This window comes from Poecile atricapillus, chromosome 17 (genome assembly GCF_030490865.1).
Source record: "Poecile atricapillus isolate bPoeAtr1 chromosome 17, bPoeAtr1.hap1, whole genome shotgun sequence".
In the NCBI taxonomy this organism is placed as follows: Eukaryota; Metazoa; Chordata; class Aves; order Passeriformes; family Paridae; genus Poecile; species Poecile atricapillus.
Window position 1 is genome coordinate 5,088,212 of NC_081265.1, and position 21,200 is coordinate 5,109,411.

A 21,200-nucleotide genomic window follows, 5' to 3' on the forward strand; every position below is an offset into this window, starting at 1 on the left:
TAAATGTAACAACATTCATACAGACTTCCTGACCCTCCCTAAATCCTAACTTGACAGGAGTGTCTTAAGTTACTAAAATACAGCTCTGTTTCAGCTAGTTCTGCATGTCAAAACTGCTCTGGAAAATAAATGTATTGATCAGGAAAATACTGCTTGCGCTAAGGCTGTGAGGGGAGATGGAAAATAAAAGAGATGCTGTGTTAGCAAAGTAAACCTGGAAATTTTGGGGTTTTTTTCATGAAAAATCTAAAACAAGAGAGACCTTTCAGGATTTTTCTTTAGATGATGCAACAGATAGTCATGGAAGAAAGGCTTAGTAGTCACTGGTGAAAAAGTTCCTCTGCTATGTGGTACATATAGTTCCTGTCCTTCTTGGAGAGGTTTGAACTGAATTTGCACATATCTCACTGGAACATATAATTCCTCTGTCACCAGTGCCAGAATGGTGCCCTCAAAAGTTTAGTCAGATCTTAGTCAGGTTATTCAGGGATTTAACAAAAACATATGAAGAAAACAGTTTCTATCTCTCACTCAGATCTATAAAAAATTATTCAGATCTAGAAAAAAATTATTTAGGGGAAAACCATAGATTTTTTTGTATCTGGGCTGGTTAAAAGTTTTTAGTCTTAATAACAAATACTATTTTATTTAGGGTCTATGGGAAATTTCCATGAAAAGCAGGAGTCAATAAAAACCCCTGACTTCTTAATAGAACGGTACAGCTGGAACACAGTGATATTTACCCATGCAAATGAGTAAATTGCAGAGCTGAAGGCAGAGCTGCAGCATCATTCCTTGATCCATATGCAACAGGAGCATGAAGAACTCAGCTCCAGCTGAGAGCTCGCAGGATGTCACCCGCTGCTTGAAGCAGAGAGGCAGATAAAAAAAGGCAGTGATTGAGAGGGTCATATACCCAACAGGTGAGCAGCTACATAATGAGTGTCTTCAATATTTTACTTCAGCTGAGCAGCTGCAGCTTCCAGCAGCACAGAAGATGCCCTGTGTGCGGAGAGGGCTGCCCAAAGTCTGGGATTTCTTGACGTCAGAGACCAGATTTTCACAGATTTGTCTGCATGATGAGGGTTTCTTGCCAGAGAAGAGGAAGATTTTGGGTTACAGACTATTCCAGGCAGCCAAACAGAACTCAAGCTGTGGCACGCTCATGTGTTTATCCTCAGATAGCACAGGTCTCATCAGAAGCACATAGGAAGTGTTGAATTGGTGCTGGCAGCCACTGTAATTCCTGTTAGATAACATCCACTGACAGGGTAAAACTCTCCACCTAAAATGTAGCTTTTCACTCATAATGTGCTTCACTCTGTTGCTTTGCTGCAGTGGGGTTATACTAATTTATATTAATAATTTAGATCAATGTAGATTAATCATATCCACAATTAATATGAAGAAGGTGAAGCTAACTATCAGTAATTCAGAGAAGCTGTTAGATAAAAGGGTAATTTGATAAAGCATGTTGAGTCTGGCCAAAACCCACGAGGAGCCTGCAAGAGTGCAGTCCTAGAGATGCTCTTTGGAGGGTGCTGTGATAACCAGCTGTAGATTCTCCAATACATTGGTCAAAAAAACTTCTTAAATGGTAAATTTATCGGAATGACTGCTTGTTTTAATGTGTTTAAATCCATAGTTCTAAGATCAAAAGCACTCTGAGTCTAAATTTCTAAGCCTTGGTTATGTGTCTTGTACATTTCTGAGTTTGTAGACTACCAGGCTCCTGATAAGGAGAGCAGAATAAATAATTTAATGCAGCACACTGCCTGAAGTTGTTATTGTTCATCTCTAAAGCACAGAAATACTGAAACTGATGGATAATTGGGAAAAAATGACAGTGCAACAGAAGGGAAAAGAAACCATTTAGTAACTTAAATGAAAGATAAATTTACCAGCAAATTGCTATGAGAATTTAGAATTGGGGCAGATATGGAAGATTTCCTTCAAAATGTTTTAATGCTATAAAATCAGAGTTTTCAACCAGAAGAAACATGGGGAAAAGAAGAAAATCATGGGAAAAAGTTTTAAACAAAGATGACTGAATCTGTGATGAAATACAAATGGAAAAGACAGATAGAATAAAAATAGTAGAATTGCTAAGAGAAAATTAAAGAAGAAAAACCAGCATGTACATAGATACCACTCGTATGTTCTGCCAATGTATTTTACAAGGTCTGTTTTAGCTGAGGGAATATCAGAGACTTCCTCTGGTTTGAATTTTTTTGTTTTTAAAAAGGTGTTTCCCTGTTTTCTACTTTTCTCAAACTAGAGGAAATGAAAAAATAAAGGATCTGGTTAAATTTTGTGATTTCTTCTTATCTGGAAAGAGAGAATAAAGAGGAGATGGGGACGTAAGTGTTGTTGAACCAGAGGGATAAAATGTGATCCTCAAAAACCTACCTGTCAATCAGATATCTTAGGAAGAGAAAAACCCTCTATTGATGAAAGTATTGCATAACAAAAAGAGAATTTGACTAGCATTATATATTATTGATGGAAAATTTTAAATTGTAGTGAAAAAACAGATTGTGCCGTTATAGAGATGTTTCAATACTATTTCAAAGTCACAGCTGTACTAAAAATGACACTGTGCTGATGAATTTCCCAGTAAAAACACTTGTGTCCTACACAGAGACAGCATAAATAGAGACTGAGCATGGCCAAGCACCACTGAGCTAAGAAAGGAACTAAACAGGCTCTGGAGACTCCAGCATGGCCATAAAGCCAACCTGGCCTTGCACAGCTTCATGGCCAGCAGGGTTTAGTGAAGAGCCTCAGAGGACAGTGCTGCTCACTCAGGAGTGCCAGTCTCCGTGTCTTGGGGGTGAATGAACATCACATTTTGACTGAGGATGGTGAAAAAAGTTCTGAAGAGCTTCTGCTGGCTGTGTGAAAGCTCCCAACACAGCTTCCACCAAAATCCCAGCAGCAGCCCAAGGAAAAGGGGGCAGTGTCACAGCACAGCTGGTTTGTAGCTGGGTAGATAAATTTGGCCATAAATAAAAAAATTTGGCTCACCTAGTTCATTATAGAAACAGATTCCTGGGAGAGCAAGGAAAGGAGGGATTTGAACTCAAACAGGGCACCCCAGCCAGTCCCATTCAATCCTGAATGCAGATTTATCATTGCCTGGGGAGCTGGGCAGTGCAGAGACCCTGAGCCATCAGCTGTCCAGGCATGGGGATTTCTGAACTCCTATAAAAGGGGCTCCTGAACAATAAACCAGGATGTTTGTCTCATGACCATGGGTGACCTGAGTCCTGAATCTGCCTCCAGCCTACAATCCTAATGTAATAGCTCAGAATCCCAAACCCCTAAGTTGTTAAAGGCAGAGAATAGGCAGAGAAAATCTGTGAGGTCCAGCAGAATGATGCCAGCAGCCTTTTCATCCTCTTAATGCATCATCTTCTGTTGATTAAATTTTCCATTGGAAAAAATCTGACAGGCTGCTATTTCCCTTAGACCAAATCATAGTAATGAAAGTTTATAAAGTAGCCATTCATTCAATCAAAACTTATTACTTGAAGTGTAGTTCTATTTTTTTTTTTTTTCCTCCTGTACTCCACATTAGGCATCCCTATTCAATGGCTGTTATTATGGGAATTGTTCTGTAATGAAAACATAAATCCTCACAACAGGAGTGCATTTCTGTGAACAATGGAGAAGGGGGCACGTTCCCAGCACCTCCAATGGCTATAATCTGTGGAACCCATTCATATGCTGTAGTTAATGCCACACTTAATGGCTTCAGGATGGAAAAAGCCCCCTGGCTGAAGATCCATGGTGCTCCAGAGATGTTCCTGGCAGTTTATTCTGTCCTTAAGGAATCTTGTTCTCTTTGTCATAAGAAATACAGTAACCTAATTCAGCATGACAAATCCCTGCCCTGGCTGGGGATAGTCAGCCTTGATTTTGCTGAGCAAAAGCTTGGGTAAGTGAAATATTCACATGTGACTGTGCCACACAGATCAACCAAATGGGAAATAGAGCATGTAAATAGGTAACATTTTCTACCTGACAGTTGAACTGATGAACGAGTAGGAGTTAAATTCACCCCACTTTAGGGCACAAGAAACACTGTTCTTAATTTCCTTATGGATGGCACCACTGGAAATGGCTTCTCTGCAAGTGCAGGGTGAGTGAATGAAGTCTGAATATTGTGCTCTCTCAGTTTCTCTGCTTTATTTCCACCTGAAACAAGATGCCAGGGATGATTTGGCTCCCTCAGGAAGCTGAAACTCAGGATAAAGTCACAAGGGCTGTTGGGCTGCTGCTGGGCCAGGCTTTGGACAGCTAAAGTGATTTGCCAGCCTGCCTGTGAGCCTGCTGTTCCTGGAAAGGGAAATGGGCTGGGAGGGACAAGTATGAGAGAAGTGGGATAAAAATAGAGATCCCAACCCATCTAACATTATTATCTGATACTGCTGCTCTTATTGGGAGCCACACTCCAGCTCTTGAACCAGGTAAGGCTAGAAGGAAAGTGGGGAGAGAAACTAGGGGGAAGCAAGTCTCCAGTTAGCTAAATAATCCTTTAATGAAGCAGATCCTTAAATGTCTTAAAGTCAAAATTCTTGATACCATCAATGTATCTTTTGCTGTTACAGATACTGCAAAAGCCTCCAATAGTCCTGAGAGGTTTTTATACACCTATAACTTCTACATTAAACCAGATCCTAATTTTTATTTTCAAAGGTGTCAAAGATTAAACCCAAACTGTCCCTTTGATGGTGTTTCTTCTTTCTTCTGATCTTACAGTTGCAGCTGAGACAGGCACAATACTGGAGAGGGTGCTCTTCAGGCTGCCAAAGCAGCTGCTTCTCTGAACACCAAGGACAGCATTTTACTGACTATTCCTTGTGGGATGCAGAAAATACAGATGCCACCTTCATTCTTTATTCTTGATCCGTGCTTCCAGAGAAATTCATCACAGATCTGCACACAGCTGGGCTGGCATCAAGATCTTTAAAAAAGGGGAAGTCAGGTACTGATTTACTGTTGGTGGGAGGGAAAAGGAAATATAATCCCTCCTTGAGATGACCTGGGTACAGCATCCTGCAGGGACTCAAGTGTTCTGCAGGACTCATGGTGCACACTCTTGACACACCCCTCAGCTTCATTGCAACAGGCAGTCTGCCCAGAAAATCGGATTTCTGATAATGCAGCACAGAGCTGCAACATGGGTATTTAAAGAGCAATTCTGCATCAGCACAAGATGGAATAGAGCTTTATATATCACAGGCTTTTGCCTGCATATTTCATTTCAATCCACAGCATAAAAACAAGAAACAAATCTGTTGAATGAACCAGGTGTTCATTCAACTGAAAATGCTGGCAGAAAATGAAATGCTGAGGGCAGCTGCCTGTGCTTTGCTACTGCTGAATCAAAATCTTACTCTTCAAATGTTTGCCTGAACCTTAGGCCAAGCTGAGCTTAGATCCAATAGAGAAGTACCTGGCAGTACCCATTTCATGTGCTGATTATAAAGCACTATTTCAAATGTGCTAATATTTACGTAATTTAAAAATTGTGTTGTACATATACATAAAGGAGCTGTTTCTGTACTCTCTGTTAGTGGTCAGCCTTGCTGTTTCAAATAATTTAATTCAGATGTCACATTTTAATATTCTTAATTAACAAAGTCACACACATTTGCTAAATAATGAACAAATGCTCCTGTGCTGCATTTTGTGCTGATGCTGCTAATAATTTTTTCTGATTTTCTGATATACCTTTTTGATTTAGTCAAAGGTAATATGCAAGAATTCATGAGATATACTGACAATTGCTCTTTACGCTTTTCTGATAATGCTGTAGACTTCACTGAGCTGAAAAAAGTTGATAAAATTGCACACACTTTACTTATTGCTTCATTATTCTTTGCTAATTGAGCCACATGGTTTAGTCAAGTGTTTACAAGCTTTGCTAATAGACTTGCATACCAATTTTGTTCAATATGCCATAGTAAAGAGAATGTTTACTACCTGCTGAGCTGCAGGAATCATGATAGATAACAGTTCTGAAGTTGTCACCAGTCAATAAACACAGCAGCACGAGCAGCTGATCTGGGGAGCTGATTGTTTCTGCAGTGCTCATGGAAATGATCTGGATTAACCCATATTATAACTAAGGTGCAAAGTCAATGGGGGCCAGGTGCCAGAGTACTCTGTGTTTCTCTGAAACACTGGGTACATGGGCCATTAAACAAGGACTTATTTTGCAGAAGGAGAAGTAAAACAGTAAGAAATTTAATGAGCATCTCTGAGTTCAAACCCACTTCCTGGAACATTCTCCTTAATCATGGACCCTCAGAGGTCCAGACATCATCCACTGCCACACGTGAACAATTCCTCTGAGGATGCTGGGCTGTGTCAAAGAGGCAGAAAAAACTGTTCCCTGTGCAAGGATGGCAACGTGGGACAGTGTATGGCTTACCCCATGACACTGTTCTTGTCTTCCCCTCATTTCCACTTGCTTTGCTTTGATCTCACAAAGATGGAAAATAGCCACTACCAGTTCTGTGGAGCTGCTTTTTCTCTCTGTGCTGCTCAAAATGTGTTTGGTGCAGTTCCTCTCAAAGAGGTTCTTGGAAAGTGGTGCCACTTTCCTTTACAATAGAAGGACTCAGTCCCATGACAAAACAACAGCATTCAATTAGAAATATATTATTCTGTTAGAACAAAATAATTTATAATTATAATAAAAAAAAATTCCACCATTATAGGAGGGTGCCTTTTTTTCTCCTAGAAACCAAGAGAAATCCACAGGCTTCCCAATTACAGCACAACAGGGCTCAGGCAGAATCAGCCACCTGAGAATACAGTCCTGCCAGCCTCCATGCAGGGGCAATAAAAAATGCCAATTATGAAGTTTAATTTAATTCTTAAAATGCATCAGTTAAAGAGAGATTATTGGGATAGACAACATGCAAAGCTCAGAAGAGAGAATGTATATTCAGCTACTTTCTAAACTCTGTAAAATGTAAGAAAAGAAGCTGGTGCAGAAGACGGTGTGACTAAATTCCAATTCCAGTGTCTCAGGGCTGTGTTTTCTCTCCATTCTATGCTACCTTTTTCTAGCAAGGTTACTCTTTCATTCATTTTATATATGAAACTTCCATAATCAAAGTTTGTTCTGCAGAAAGGAGAGAATACAGAAAACTCAAGGGGTATTTGCAGATATCGAAGATAACATCTGCCTTGGTCAGCAAAAAACAAGGGGATTAAGTATTGAAAAGGACAATTCAGTCAATAATAATTATAAAAGCATTGTGTAGTACCAATGAAGAGTTCAATAAGCCAAACACTGAACTAAAGTTCTCATGTTGGCTGGTGATAAAAATCTGCACTGTCATATTAAAGACTCATCTGTCCCTGAGCAAAACTGGAAGCAAAAAAGAGGATTTAGTCACACTGACAGAAGAGACAGCCAGCACCCAGGCAGGGACACACCAGCACAACCCTCTGGTTATCCCATCTAGCCTAGAAGTAATATCCAACAGAATTATAAACCTCATTGCAACCACTTTCCTCTACTTAAAGCAACCTGGAACTGAAATCTGTTCTAAGCTGAGGAATAGATTCAGCTATGCTGCTAAAATTCCTCTTTACAGGGATTTCTCCCATTTCCAGCACTGTGCTGACCCCTGTTACAGAAGTGTGCATACCATGGATCTGTACCTACCACACTGCACAAAATTATCACCCAACTTCATTTGACACAACATCTTCAGCTTTGTAGGCTGCTTGTGTCAGTGTGCTGTGTCCAACATCATGCACCTGCCTCTTCTATGAGGGAGTCCAGGGAGGAATTCCTGGTCTGGGATGTACAGTTGCAGGATTCCCACTGCACTTAGGAGATGTCAGATCAGATCTGCCTTCTCCAGTGTTCATGTGGATCATGCTCGTGTGCCCCTTCGTGTGTTCTGCCCTCTCTGCTCTGCAGGATATCTGCTGCAAACTCTGGGATGAACTTCCACTCCCCCGAGAGCATCCCTGCTGAATTTCTGGGGATTGGGTCCTGTTCAATCTCTGCTCTGTTGAACCTGCACGTCACAACATAAAACCCTGAGTTTTCAACAGCAAATCTAACATTACTCCCTTTAGCACAGTATTTCTGGAAACCCATCCTGTCATCAATTAGCTCTCAGTCCTCCCATCAGTTTAATTAGCACACGCTTGGTGGAACAACAGATAAACCTCCCTGAATGTTGAAAGAAGCCTGCAGAAAAGGCCAGGACAGTGTTGTTATGCTTTGTATCCAGGCATCCCTTTTTTAATCCATCCCAGGGCTTAGAAATGCCTGCATCAGTGGCACATCTCCTGTGTCCTCATAGTGTTGGAAATATTAATAATCCCAAGCACTGTAGCATGGGGTAATGACTATATCTGAGCTTTAATGATGTGTCATGCAGCACTGAGACATTAATAAGCCTGTCTTTCATATGAAACAGCAGGTTGGAGTTCTTTATAATGGATAGCAGGCAGACACTATAGAGAGCTGAAATAAATCTATAGAAAATACACAAATAAAGCTTTGAGTATTTTTATCCTCTATTAAATGAAAAAATATTTTAAAAAAAATTAAAACAGTAGCTGAACCGATAAATTTTTGATGATAAATAGGGTTGTAACACACCCTGACCACACCCATTATATCTTTACAGATATAATTTCCTTTTCTGTGCCATGCCAAGCCTGCAGGCAGCTGTATGGTTAAGAAAGTACCTTGTTGTTAACCAGTCTATCGATCAACAAAAGCACATGCATAATTTTAAGCCATTTAAGTAAGAAGCCATCAGTGCCTGTAAATTTAATTACAGGCTTAGAAATCATTCAGCATCTAAAGCTAGCAAATGAAGCTATACAATTAAAACTACTCAAGTTCTCACTACATACTATTGTATTTTCCCTTCCTGCTGAAAACATGTTCATAAAAAAGAGGAGCTTGGTAAAAATATCACCAGAAGAGCTTACAAATTTCTTGATTTTGCTAAGAAATTGACCACCATGCTACGCAGTAAAAAGGTCTACTTAAGTTAAATTATCCCTTTTATTTAAAACAACTCAGTGTGATTTTAATTCAGTGTGAAGGATCTGTTCAATTTAGGCACACTCTAAATCAGTCATCCTATCAGGACTGCTTCCACGGTGTTTCAGAGTCTATTAAAAAGAAAATTAAGCTGAAATACCTCCACCATGTCTTATTTTTGTCCTGCCATGACTGCAATTCATCTGAATTTGGTAGATCTGCTACAATGAGATGGTTTCTGCTCCAGTGGAGATACCCAGACCTCAGATAGCTATGGCAAGTTAATTCTGGAGATGACTGCATTCTTGGGTGCAATTTGGGAATATGTGACTCATTTCTGCACTCATGGGGAGGTGGAGGAGAATTCACATCCCTCATCACATGACACAGTCCCCATCCCCATGCTGAGTGTCTGACAAGGGACACAATCTGTCCTCTCCAAGTGAAGAACAGGGCCTGTTTTCAGAGCTCATTTCCCCATCATTCACAATTTGAGAGAGAGGAAAGAGAGACAGAGTTTTAAAAGTCAATTGATTAGTTTATGAGACTTCAATAAAGACAGGACCTTGCACAAAGATGCTTTTTATTCATACAATGTTCAAGAGTCAGTTTTACCCTCATACTTAGGACTGGTTATAGATAAGAATCAGTTTTGGACACCTTGGGAGCACATTTTTCTTAAAATCTATGGCTCTTCAATAAAGTTTCATTTCTCATAGTGTTTAATCTCTTTTGCTTATCATGACCATATTTTTTTCCCCTTAAAATTGACAAGTTATATTTTATTGCTTCAGTCCTTGTTCTACATTTGGGACTCAAATACATAATGCCAAACCATTGGGAAAAAGGAAAAAATGTGTTCCATCTTAATTCCTAGATTTCAGATTAAACATTTTATGCCACACACTCTAATATAATGTACATTAAAAAATTGCTGTCAGTACAAAGCTCTGAAAAATTACAATTTATTTTTTTCCACGTCAATAAATCCATCTCTCTCAGTTATAAAAGAAACAGCAAGAAAGAACATTTCCTGGCTTCTCAAAGGAATAATTATTTTAGTGATGTCATTGGCAGTTGGCATGGAATACACACAAAAACTGAATTTTCTTATTTTTTCCTGGACACTCCCATAGTAAACAATTCCCACCCCAGCACCTGGATACAGAAATGGAGCCAGTCCTCACTGGCTGCTCTGCTAACACCACTTAACCACCAAGTACTTCAATACAAAAGAACCTGACAAATGTCAGAGCTCCAACTATACAATTTGTTTTAATCTACTCATTTTTTAATAAATTGTTGTACAAAACCGGCTTATTTGTAGTAAGCAAGATATGTAGAAGTGATTATGTCCTCATTTTGCTTCTCTAATCAATCATAAACTGATGACTTAGGCAAATAATCTAGTTCATAGAATAGTGTGTGGTGAGTTTGTGAGAACATCCATCAAAGTCAGGGATGGGTGATCTTTATAATTTCCTCCTGTTGGTGCATTTCCTCTTGCATTAAACTTTAAAGAAGTTAATGGCAAGATGGATTTTATTCTGCATATCTTTTGCTCCTGTAGCCAGACATCACTGATGATCCAGTCACATGAGAAGCAGGAGAAATACGAATCTCCCAGCAACATCTGCTGGATTTGGATCTTAAATGTCTCTTAATGGAGAGCTTGCTGTGGCCAGCCCTGCCTCCCAGTGCTCCCAGTCTCTCATCTGGCAGCTGCTGCTGGTGGCACAGCTGGGTCAGAGGACACCCACACCAGACCTGTTCAAGTGCTTTACAGGGAATGCTTCCTTCAGTAATGGATAACAGGGAAAACAGTCACTGTGAGATCCAAACACCCCTTAAAATCCATTAACCCAGCCTCTGGGCTCTGCCCAGCCGAAAGCTTTGACACCTGATCCCATTCCTTGCCCTTGGGATGCTCTCAAGCGTTTCTCAATCTCAAGGTTTCCCTTTGTGGTCAGCTGCTGGGGTGGAGACTTCACTGTGGCAGGGTGAAGAGCCCCAGCCCTGAGTGCCTGGAGTCTCCTCAGGGAGCCTGTGGCACGAGAAGGACTCACTCCAGTCTTCTGCAAACATTAAAACTCCTTCTGATGTTTTTGAGAAGCACAATCAGCTCTGCTAAAGGAGGAAAGGCTCAGAGAGGCACGGTGGGGAGCAAGCAGAGAAAACAAATTATTCCCAGCCAGGGTTTCTGTTTTGTGGCAGATGGATGAAGAGCTCTGCACCTGTATTTTCTACTGGGCCATTTCTATTTTTCATTTGTCTTATTAGGCTTTTTCTCTTGCTGGGCTATGGAATAATGCTGCACCTCCTGAGTGGCATAGGTCTGCATACAAAATACCACATTACCTGGAGCACAAAATACATGCACCTTACTTATTTTTAGAGCAATGGGCCAAGTCTTTACACTGCTCCATGGAGGAAAGACAGGTAGCTCCAGGCTAGGAGGCTGTTCCTGTGTTTAAAAAAAACAAAAATGTGAAAACTCACTATGCACGACGAAGTGAGAAGCAGCCTTGTTTTCATCCATCAAACTCTCCTCACAGAAAGAGTATTTTCAGCCAGACCCAGCAGTTAAAAGGAACTGTCACCAGCAGGATTAAGGATTTTCCCAGGTCAGAGACCTGGCCTGCTTAACAGAAAAAAGCACTTCTCCACTGTCAGAAATCAAGCTTTAAGAATCTGAGGCATTGTCTGCAGCATTTATGGCTCTGTACTTAAAAAAGCTGCTAGATGAGCCCAGCATCCTTTACAGCAATGTGGGAGGTCTGTCAGGTTTTGTTAAGGGAAAGAAACGTGTCATTTGTGCTTACACAGATTCTATCCCCAGATTCAGAGCTGATGGGATGCAGTTCGTGGGCTCTCTGATTCTTGTTCCTTTTGTTCTTTCTCACTGGTATCTGACCCACTTTCTCATTATGGACATTTCTTCTTCCCATTCTATGAAATTCCAGTGAAAACAAGGGAGCCTGCTGCCTAGACACTGGTAATCATCCAGGATGATGCACTTCCCTTTCAGTCCGTGGAGTTATTCATGCCCTTGGCATACTAAATGCACTTTATTTCATGCAGCTTAAGTGTTTCTGGATGACAAAAGCACACTCTAAGCAGTCTTGTTTTCCTATCTGATTCTCTCCCTGCAGGAACAGTACACGTTTCACAGTCTGGGGGCTCAGGGCTCATTGCTCAAGTGCTGTCTCTGCTCCTGCTCACACTATGCCCTGTCACAGCTTTTCCAAGCCCTGATTCCCATGGCTGCAGGATGCTGCAGCTCTGCCACTCTCCTTTTCACCCTTCCCTTTTGTGTTACACAGAGACATGTGTCTGCAGGGCACAGGGAAATGCCAGCCTGCCCCAGGAGTTAACTCAGAGCCACAGACAGGCTGGGCTGATAAATGGAACCGGAGCCAGCAAGGAGCACTCCCACTCCAGGGGGACCTCAGCATCTCTACACTGCTAATTATTTTTAAACCAACACTTCTGGGAGTTATTGTAGGGAAGAACTCGACCACACCTGTGTAACCCAGGACTAGCTGATAAATCCTGTTACGTGCTGCCATGAAATATTTATCTGGACTTGGAGAATCCAGTGGCACAACCTGGACTGGATTGCTGGCTGCAGTCAGGCTCAAATGCTGCCAGGAGAGGTGCAGGAGTTCTGCACTGTACAGACACACAGCCACCAGGAGCTACAGAAAGCACCTCCAATCTTTCCCAATGTCCAGCCAGATATATGTGAAAGATTTATTAACCTAATTTCATTACTATGTTTGTGACACCTACTGGAGAAACATCACTAAAGTCAGAGGTGGATGAAAACCGTACTTGGTCTACTGGTTAAGCATTGCTGGATTCTGAACAAATTTATGTTAATAGCTTGGACACATTTTTGGATTGTGATTCTTATTTTAGGTCAGTTTAATTTATCAAGGAACAGAGGAATTGTTTTCAGATTTACCACGGTATTTAGCACTGTCAGTTTAAGTTATGATTGTGCTGCTTGTAACAGAAAATAATTATTCCAATTGTGCTCTAAAATAAGTAAAATTCTCCTTGCTGTTGTAATATCAGATGTTTTGCTAGCATAGGAACAAGAATCTGGGATGAAGACGTGAATTTGTGTTCGTATTTTCAAGAGCCAATCTATTCATAGCCCAGAGAAATGCTCCTGTTTTTTTCAACTCCTGTTATTCCAAATTAGAGTGGCATGGCCCAGCTTGCAAAAAAGCACCTTTTGTATTGTCTGACCAATATGAAAAATATTGTGATATATTTTGTGAAATATGCAGTGATGACTGGATTTATGTTCAGTGAAAACAAAACCCACCAAAACCTCAACGTTTCTTTCAAGGCTTCCAACTGCTGGCTCTGTCACTCAGGAATTTGCAAACAAGTGCAGACCTCCAGAAGAATACTGATAACCCAGGGAGAACAGCATTTAAGGAAGGAGTAAGTGTGACCTATCAGCTCTTTTCAGTCCTTATGCCTTTATCAGTTTTTATAATTTGCATCACAATATTTGTGATTTGTTTTTGTTTTTTTTCCTTTTTGTCCTCTCCTTTTCATCTGATCTGAACAGGGCAAGGATCTTGTAATAGCAATGCTTTCCACAGCTCCTGATAATTCACTCAGCCCATTTCTGTGACTTTTAAGTTAGAAGAGTTTATTCTTCCTCTGCCCTGAGACAGAGGATTCCTTTTAAAGCTCAGACTTCTTTAAGGAAATGAAAAGGAGAGAGTCTGAAAGTACTTGGCTGCTTCAAACTCCAAATCACTCAGGAAAACTCCCTCTTGGTCAATTGTTTCATGTTAAACAAGGTAACTTGCAGGATGGTGAAGAAGAAGGTTTGAATTTAAGACTTATATTTTTCCAGTACAACAGTCTATATTTGACTCATCATGTTGAGAGCTCTTTGCTTGAGGCAACACCAGTGTTTCTGTGCTTCTGAACTAATTTTATACACGTGTTCTCATTAATTAGTTTTGCTTTCAAGCTCCATTTAAAGATATGGGGCTAAAGAGGACCAAAACTAACCATGGTGTATAATTTATTATAATTTCTACTTTTTGTTTAAATAGGTCTGTAAAATTCTGACTGAAGAAAGAGCTCCTTTTAAAAAACGGAATTAAGCTTCAAGCTATTTTTTAAAATCAAAAGTTCTGTGGTCAAAAAAGAAAAGAAAAAAAAAGTAATCTAGTTGCAATTTTAAAACTCTTTCCTCTAACCACAAATCCATTCTCTGTAAGTCAACTGAGCAATAAAGCCAAAGCAATATTTAGTTTCTGGGGAAATATGAGACCCTGCTCATAATGTTCCTCTCTGTCATTTTTCGGATAGCAAAAAGATTTCACACTTTTTTTTTTTACCCTTTCCTTTAACTGAAGAATGACTGTCACACTTTCCTTCCAGTTCACATTGTACTGATTTATTTTATTTTCCCTGTGCAACAGCAGAAACAGATGATCACATTCCAGAATCCCAGAGCAGCCCCATTTCTCTTTTGGATTTTCTGTATTTACATTCTGCCCACAGCAGGAACCACAGCAGACTACACTGATACTCTGTGCCCTACTTGCAGCTGGGATGGAATGAATTTTTTTCTCTGTTAAGCTGAGTTTTGGGTTTAGAATGAGCATAATGTTGATAGCACACTGATGTTGTAGTCTTTGCTAAGGATCCCCTTCTCTGAGACTTTTCAGTCTCTCAGGCTCTGCCAGAGATGCTCAGGAAGCCACGAGGGAGCACGGCCAGGACAACTGTCCCAAAGTGCCCACAGGGATATTCTGTATGATCCTGGAGCATCCTTTCCACCAGAGGAACTGGGGACAGCTGGCTGGGGAGCACTGGCTGCTGCTGGGGATGGGCTGGGCATCCCTGACTGCATGTGTGGGGAATTATTTGTTCATTTTGGGTTGTATTCTTCTCTCTCTTTTCCCTATGATTATTATTATTATTGTATTTTAAGGAGGAGCAGAATTTTCATAGTAATTTTTTGGGAAGTATATCACTGAACTTCTCCCCACATGCAAAGATGGTTTGTGGGTATTTTTGCACCAGAATACACTCAAACTGATGTGAACCAAAATTTGTACACCTACACCACAGGAAAGTCACAGTCTCCACCTGGAGATTGGGATCTCCTGATGGCAGGAGCAGTACACATAAACCAGAAATTATCCTTACCATACAGATTTTACACACTTTGCACAGAAGGAGAAGGGAGAAGGAAATCAAAACCACAAGCAAGGTAATATTCAGCTGATAGCTGCAAGATAAGATTAGCATCTCTGAAGAAAGCACACAAACTTGTAATAAGCTGCAGTGACACTGTTTACATAAACAATGCCATTCTTAAACAGTTGTCTGAAGCAGTTATGTGATTAGAGATTATTGAGGTTCCCTGATACACTTGACTTTATCTCCCTGGGTAAGAGACTGCAGCAGAGCCTGAGGCTGCTGTTTCACTGCAGGCAGAATAAAAAACAATACAATCAGGCTGAAAAGGGATAAAAAATTATGTGCCTATTATTTTTGTCTTGTTTCTTTTTATAAATACTAAGTCATGTTAACCTTAAACACTGCTGCTGCCATCACAACAGTCGTGGGATCAGCAGTGAGATTAGAAACCAGGGTTTTGGTACTTTGTGAATGTAATATGTAAAATTGGGTTTTGTAACCCTAGCAGCCAAGGAGGAGGTGGCTTTGACTGTGCAGCCTTATGTGGCACAAAATAAAAGGAGTGTCTGATTTAGAGGCTGCAGAACACTGGAAGTGTGGGAGCTCTCAGGACCTCTGACCAACAAACCAATATGATCTCACAGAAGCCATGTATTGTTTACATTATACTCTTATTTATACATCCTAAAGCTACTGTTCATGTGAACACACATCTTTTCATTTCTACTGTTCATGTGAACACACATCTTTTCATGTGAACACACATCTTTTCATGTGAACACACATCTTTTCCTTGGTGCCCCTGTCCTGTCCACACGCTCTGCATGCACTCCTCAGGGCACAGGACTGGGTATAGTCCAGGTGTTCAATCACCCTCTGTTACCTGGCTCTTGTGGTCTTGTTTTCTTGCATTTCAGCCTCTTCTTTCTTATTTTTAGAACATCTTATGTCTCAGCAACCTTGAGGAATTCCAGGGGGTCTGTTCAGGAACTCCACAGGCAGTTTGGCTCGTGCACACATGGCCCAGGCTGTTCAGATGCATTGCTACATGGAAGAACATCCACAAGCCATTTGTAAAGCACAGGGCTGGCAGATAAACTTGCATTGCCTGGAGACATTCTCTGTGTCTCATTTCACTGGGTAAAATCAAAACAAGGTGGGAACCTGACAGACTGGATCAATAATTACTATTGATAATGACAGCATCAATAGCTAGAGCTCCATTAGAGGAAAGGTTTGATCAGCACACGTTGTGTTTCAGCACAGGGAACGTGGTGAAGATGTCAGTGTTGTACTCAAAGACCATCTTGGAAAATCTGCCAGGATCAATTCAGTTAAGATGCTTTGCTTTGGTTTAACTGTGGAAAAATTCACATTACCACACTGAAAGCACAGGAGCAGATCCACTGCCATTAGGGAAAAAGCCATAATCACTCTGACTGAACACATCCTGATTTATTTTGGTACATTAGCAGACTCAGAGCTGGAAAGAACCATAGTACTGAGCAAAAGATTTCAAAATATTCTGCTACTTATGTAAACTCTGCTGCATCACAGACTGAAAATCAGAGCTGATCCTCCAGACAAGATCAGAGACTGTTCAACATCTCACAAGAAAACTAAAACTATACATTAATTAGGGCTTGGAAGGGAGCATGTTGCATTCTTTTAAACTGCAAAGTACATCAGAAACTGAAATGGGAGTAAATGAACCTGGCTCTTAGAAAATAATCTGCATATATTTAATTACTAAGCATGCCTTAGACTCTGAATTTTATGTCCCATTCAGAAGGACATTTCTAGGAGAAGACACTGCTACCTCTCAGAAGAGGGTAAATTGGAAAGAGTAAGTACTCAGCAGTGCTCTTACAAACATCTGAGTTACATTCTTCCTGGCCACCCATCTATTCTCCTTTCCCTAATTACCTTGAGTAGGATCAGAAGAAAAAGCAGCCTGGATGTGGGTCAGAAATAAAACCAACATCCCCACCTCATTAATGATGTTTGGCTTTGGAGACTGAGATGAAAGATGCTATACAAGAAGTTATTATTGCTCTTATTTTTCTCTCTCTTCCCCTTTACTGTTGCCCTATGAAAAGATGACAGCTGAAATACTGACTCTTAATAAGAAAGAGCATATTCAGCTCTTTGGGAGTTCAGAGAAAACTGAGGAATAGAAAATACAGAGAGTGGTTAGAGATAGAATAAACCACACAGCATATGATGCAGTGTAAACATCAGAGCCCCAATGCACAGAATTATCATTTCCTTCATTTAGATGTTAATAAATTCATATTACTGTGAAATCAGCATTTTGGAAAATCTACAGTTAATGCATTTTTGCAGTGAGCCTACATTAATTTAGGAACTGCATTAAGCTCTATGGCATTACACGAGACCACCTTGTCTTCAGAACAAGGAAATTGATGCCAGATTATGTTCTTGATGTTATCCAGGATTTCCAGTAAGGAAAAGAAACAAAGATTTATCTCATTATATGCACAAAATCATGAAGATCAATATATAAAAGCATTAATGAAATTTTGTATGTGAAAACATTAGGGTGTTACATAAAAATCTTGAAATATGGGAAGACTCTAGAAATTAACTTTAAAATATTGAGACAAAAGGATCTGACCAAGCAAGATGAGTATCATATATGCTTATCAGAAAATAATAAATGCTCTGTACACTTCTGTGATTATCTTTGAAATCCCAGACTTGATGAGAGTCAGGAGAGAGGCACCAGTATGACACAGAACAGTCACCACCCCCACAATGATGGGTTGTTTTGATTTGTGGGGTTTTCCATCTCATATCTAAGGAACAGACCAGCTTACCTATTTCTATTCCTGAAGCACAACATTCCAGGGCAGCTCCAAATGTATTCACCACTCAGAAGAAATATTGCAATAAACCAAGAATAAAATCTCCTTAATACTATTTCCTCAGTGAGGGCTGTAGTGTTTTGGATATACACTGAAACCATATGGCATCCTCAGCTAATTTAAGATTTAAATCGTATATATAGCTGAATGACAAAACCTGTTCCACACAAATGGGAATATCTAGATAATTTTTACTTTAGATTTCATCATTTATGCATATTTATGCATGTTTCCACAAGCCTACAGTAGAGCTTATTATATCAGCTTCTCTTCAAGTTTAGGCTCGCTTCAAGTTTAACTTGAAAATTCCTATAAAGTTTCTAACAACCCATTATCACAGCTTTTTTTATTTCCAGTAGATGTATAATATTACATAGCAATCCAACCAAGCAGGAAGTTCTTACTGACATCAAAGGGAGAGTTTAGACCTTTAGTTCCACACTGTTTCTACATGAAAAGATTTACAAGCCCCATATAAAAGAAGTGACAGTAAATATATTTGGAACTAAAATTTGATCTAAGTCAGCAGAGAGATCCCAATGGGTGTTGCCCCCCAGTTTCCACAGAGTTATTAGGAATAAAATAATCTATGGTTAACAGCTGCAGATTAAACGAGGACAGGCAAATAAATAACTTTTCTGCAGGGTGGGGTAACATGGAACCACTTTGCTGTGAGTGTCTGGTTGAAGGCAGCATTGCTGCACAGGCTGAGCTGAAGTGTTGGTGGATTCCCCATCCCCTGTCAGGTTTTAAAAGAGCTTTGCTGGGCTGGCAGCACCCCAAGAGGAGCATTCAGCAACACCAAAACAGAGAGAAAAACAAACAAACAAACAAAAAAAAAAAGGAAATTTTAATTTTGAAAAGAAAGATGATTGTTTATGGTACTTGCAATCACATAAGGTGTTTCAAAACGCAAATCTCTTCCAAATCAGCACTGTGAGATACAAACTGATCTGCAAGGTCACAGCAGGCTTATCTGTATGAGCTCAATGAACTTGCAGCTGCTGTGCCCCTCGTCCTGCCCCAGTCCAGAGTCATCCCCTCTCCTGACTTGGAGTTGGATGTGATGAAATTGAGTGTCAGATGAAGAGCCTGCTGAAGTGCACAGTTTACCCTTGAAAACAGAATTGGAAAATTTGTGAGCACCAGTGACTTTGTGCTTAATTGGAGCACTGTAAGTTGGGAATGCTCCTTCAGCAGGAGCAGCTCTTCACAATGACTTGGTTCAGCCCTCTGAGAGCTCAGCTCACTGCTCCAGGGGGCTTCTGTCCCTGGATTTACAATAAACAATTTCTGCTAATGCCAGATGCCAGGACAAAACCTAGAAGGACATTTTATGGAAGTCTGCAGCTGGACATTGGAAAATTTAGAACACTTTGGGGTCAGAGGGACACCAGCAGCATGATGGGCAATCCTGGGTCAAAAACTGTATCTGAATTGTTATGTCAGAAAGTCACACACCAATCTCTGGGAGATTTTGTTTATAATACCACTCCCTTCTGAGGAAACCTTCCACATCTGAACTGTAAGGGACTGCACTTGTGTTAACAGTGGGTACAACAAACAGATCCCCACGAGTGATGCTTTCAATTATTAAATAAAACTGGCACAGGGGTGTGAATGAAGTCAAATATATTCCCCAAACTTCCCAAGGTTGCAGGCTTAGTGTACTTATTGTACTATAATAAAAATGGAGTCTGGTGCTCATAAAATGAAGCAATAGATGTTCTCCTGGTTTAGTCCCTTGTGACAGCTGCTGTCAGACAAACTATGGTGTGGAAATTTGTAGTGTAATGAAAATGTGTTATGCTAAACCACAACTATACTGTACAGGTTAAAAAAAATCTCAACATGCACAATTATTCGTGTAGATAAAGCAGTATAAAAATCTTATTTTAGTCCAGATATCTTCTATAGTGTATTTTCTTTTATATATATTTCTGCTTTATGCTTATATATAAGCACTTATTGTGTGAATTGCCAAATGTTGGTCCAAGCCTAAGAATTCGTGCAAACCTTTCATAGAGAGGTGTGAGAACTCCTCAAGAGGATTGAACTGAATAACAATTTCAACCTGAACATTTCTTTGCTTGCAAGTTTCAGATTCTTGTAGAAAACAGGGCTCATGACATGGCATAGTCAGAGCTCTCCAAAACAGACAAAAGAGCAATATTGGTATTTACATTTTGAAAACACAAAGTGCATGTGCATCTTGACAACAAATAAAGTCAGAGAGCTGTGGCAAAAATCAATCATTCAACAGGAAACTCGTATGAAATTATTCATCAGTAGGGAACGATACCTTTCTCTGTGTGTGTGTCCACTTTCTTATCTGAGGAAGCAGAGATCAGCAGTAAGGGAAAGAGAATTGAGAGGGGAATCTACTGCTGCTTTAATGGCTCTTTATGGGCAGTTCTTCCCTGGAGAGCCCCAGCACAGGGCTAATAGCTATGGGAGAGAATAATGCTGGAGAAAGCCCACTAGGAATCTCCAGTTCCAGGAGGTGACAAATTGCCTAAGTCAAGCAAAGCCCTACTAAGCAGAGAGGCACAAATGTGGTGTGATAAAATCAAAATATAATTTCTTTTTTTTTTTTTAAAGAGTTTGAGACAAATGTAGGCTTTCCATGAATATTGGAAACCTTTTGTGCCATGAAGCCATTGAGCTGGAAGGAAGCACATGGGATCACTGCTACAGCCACTCCAACGTGTGCCTAGGTGACAATTCTCAGCACAGTTCCTGGGTGTCTGTGGCAGAGCAGCTCTGAGCTTTCGTGTACAGTGACCCCCTCACTTGATGTGAGAGGTGTCCATATCCCCAACTCCAGGCATCTTACACAGATAACAACTTCCTAAACAATTTTTTGACACTTTGATCTTCTTCATTGGAAGAAGTCTGCTGTTAACCAATGCTCCAGATTAATGACTCCAAACAAAAGGCAAGAAGGGTAGGAAGGTTTTCTGTTCCTTGGCTGTTGTTGATTGATTTTATGAAACAAAAAAACATGTGTAGCAGTATTTAAAGTCATTAATATTTTGAAACTAAAACATCTTGTTGGGAAATCAATATAGCAATACTCAAACATAATG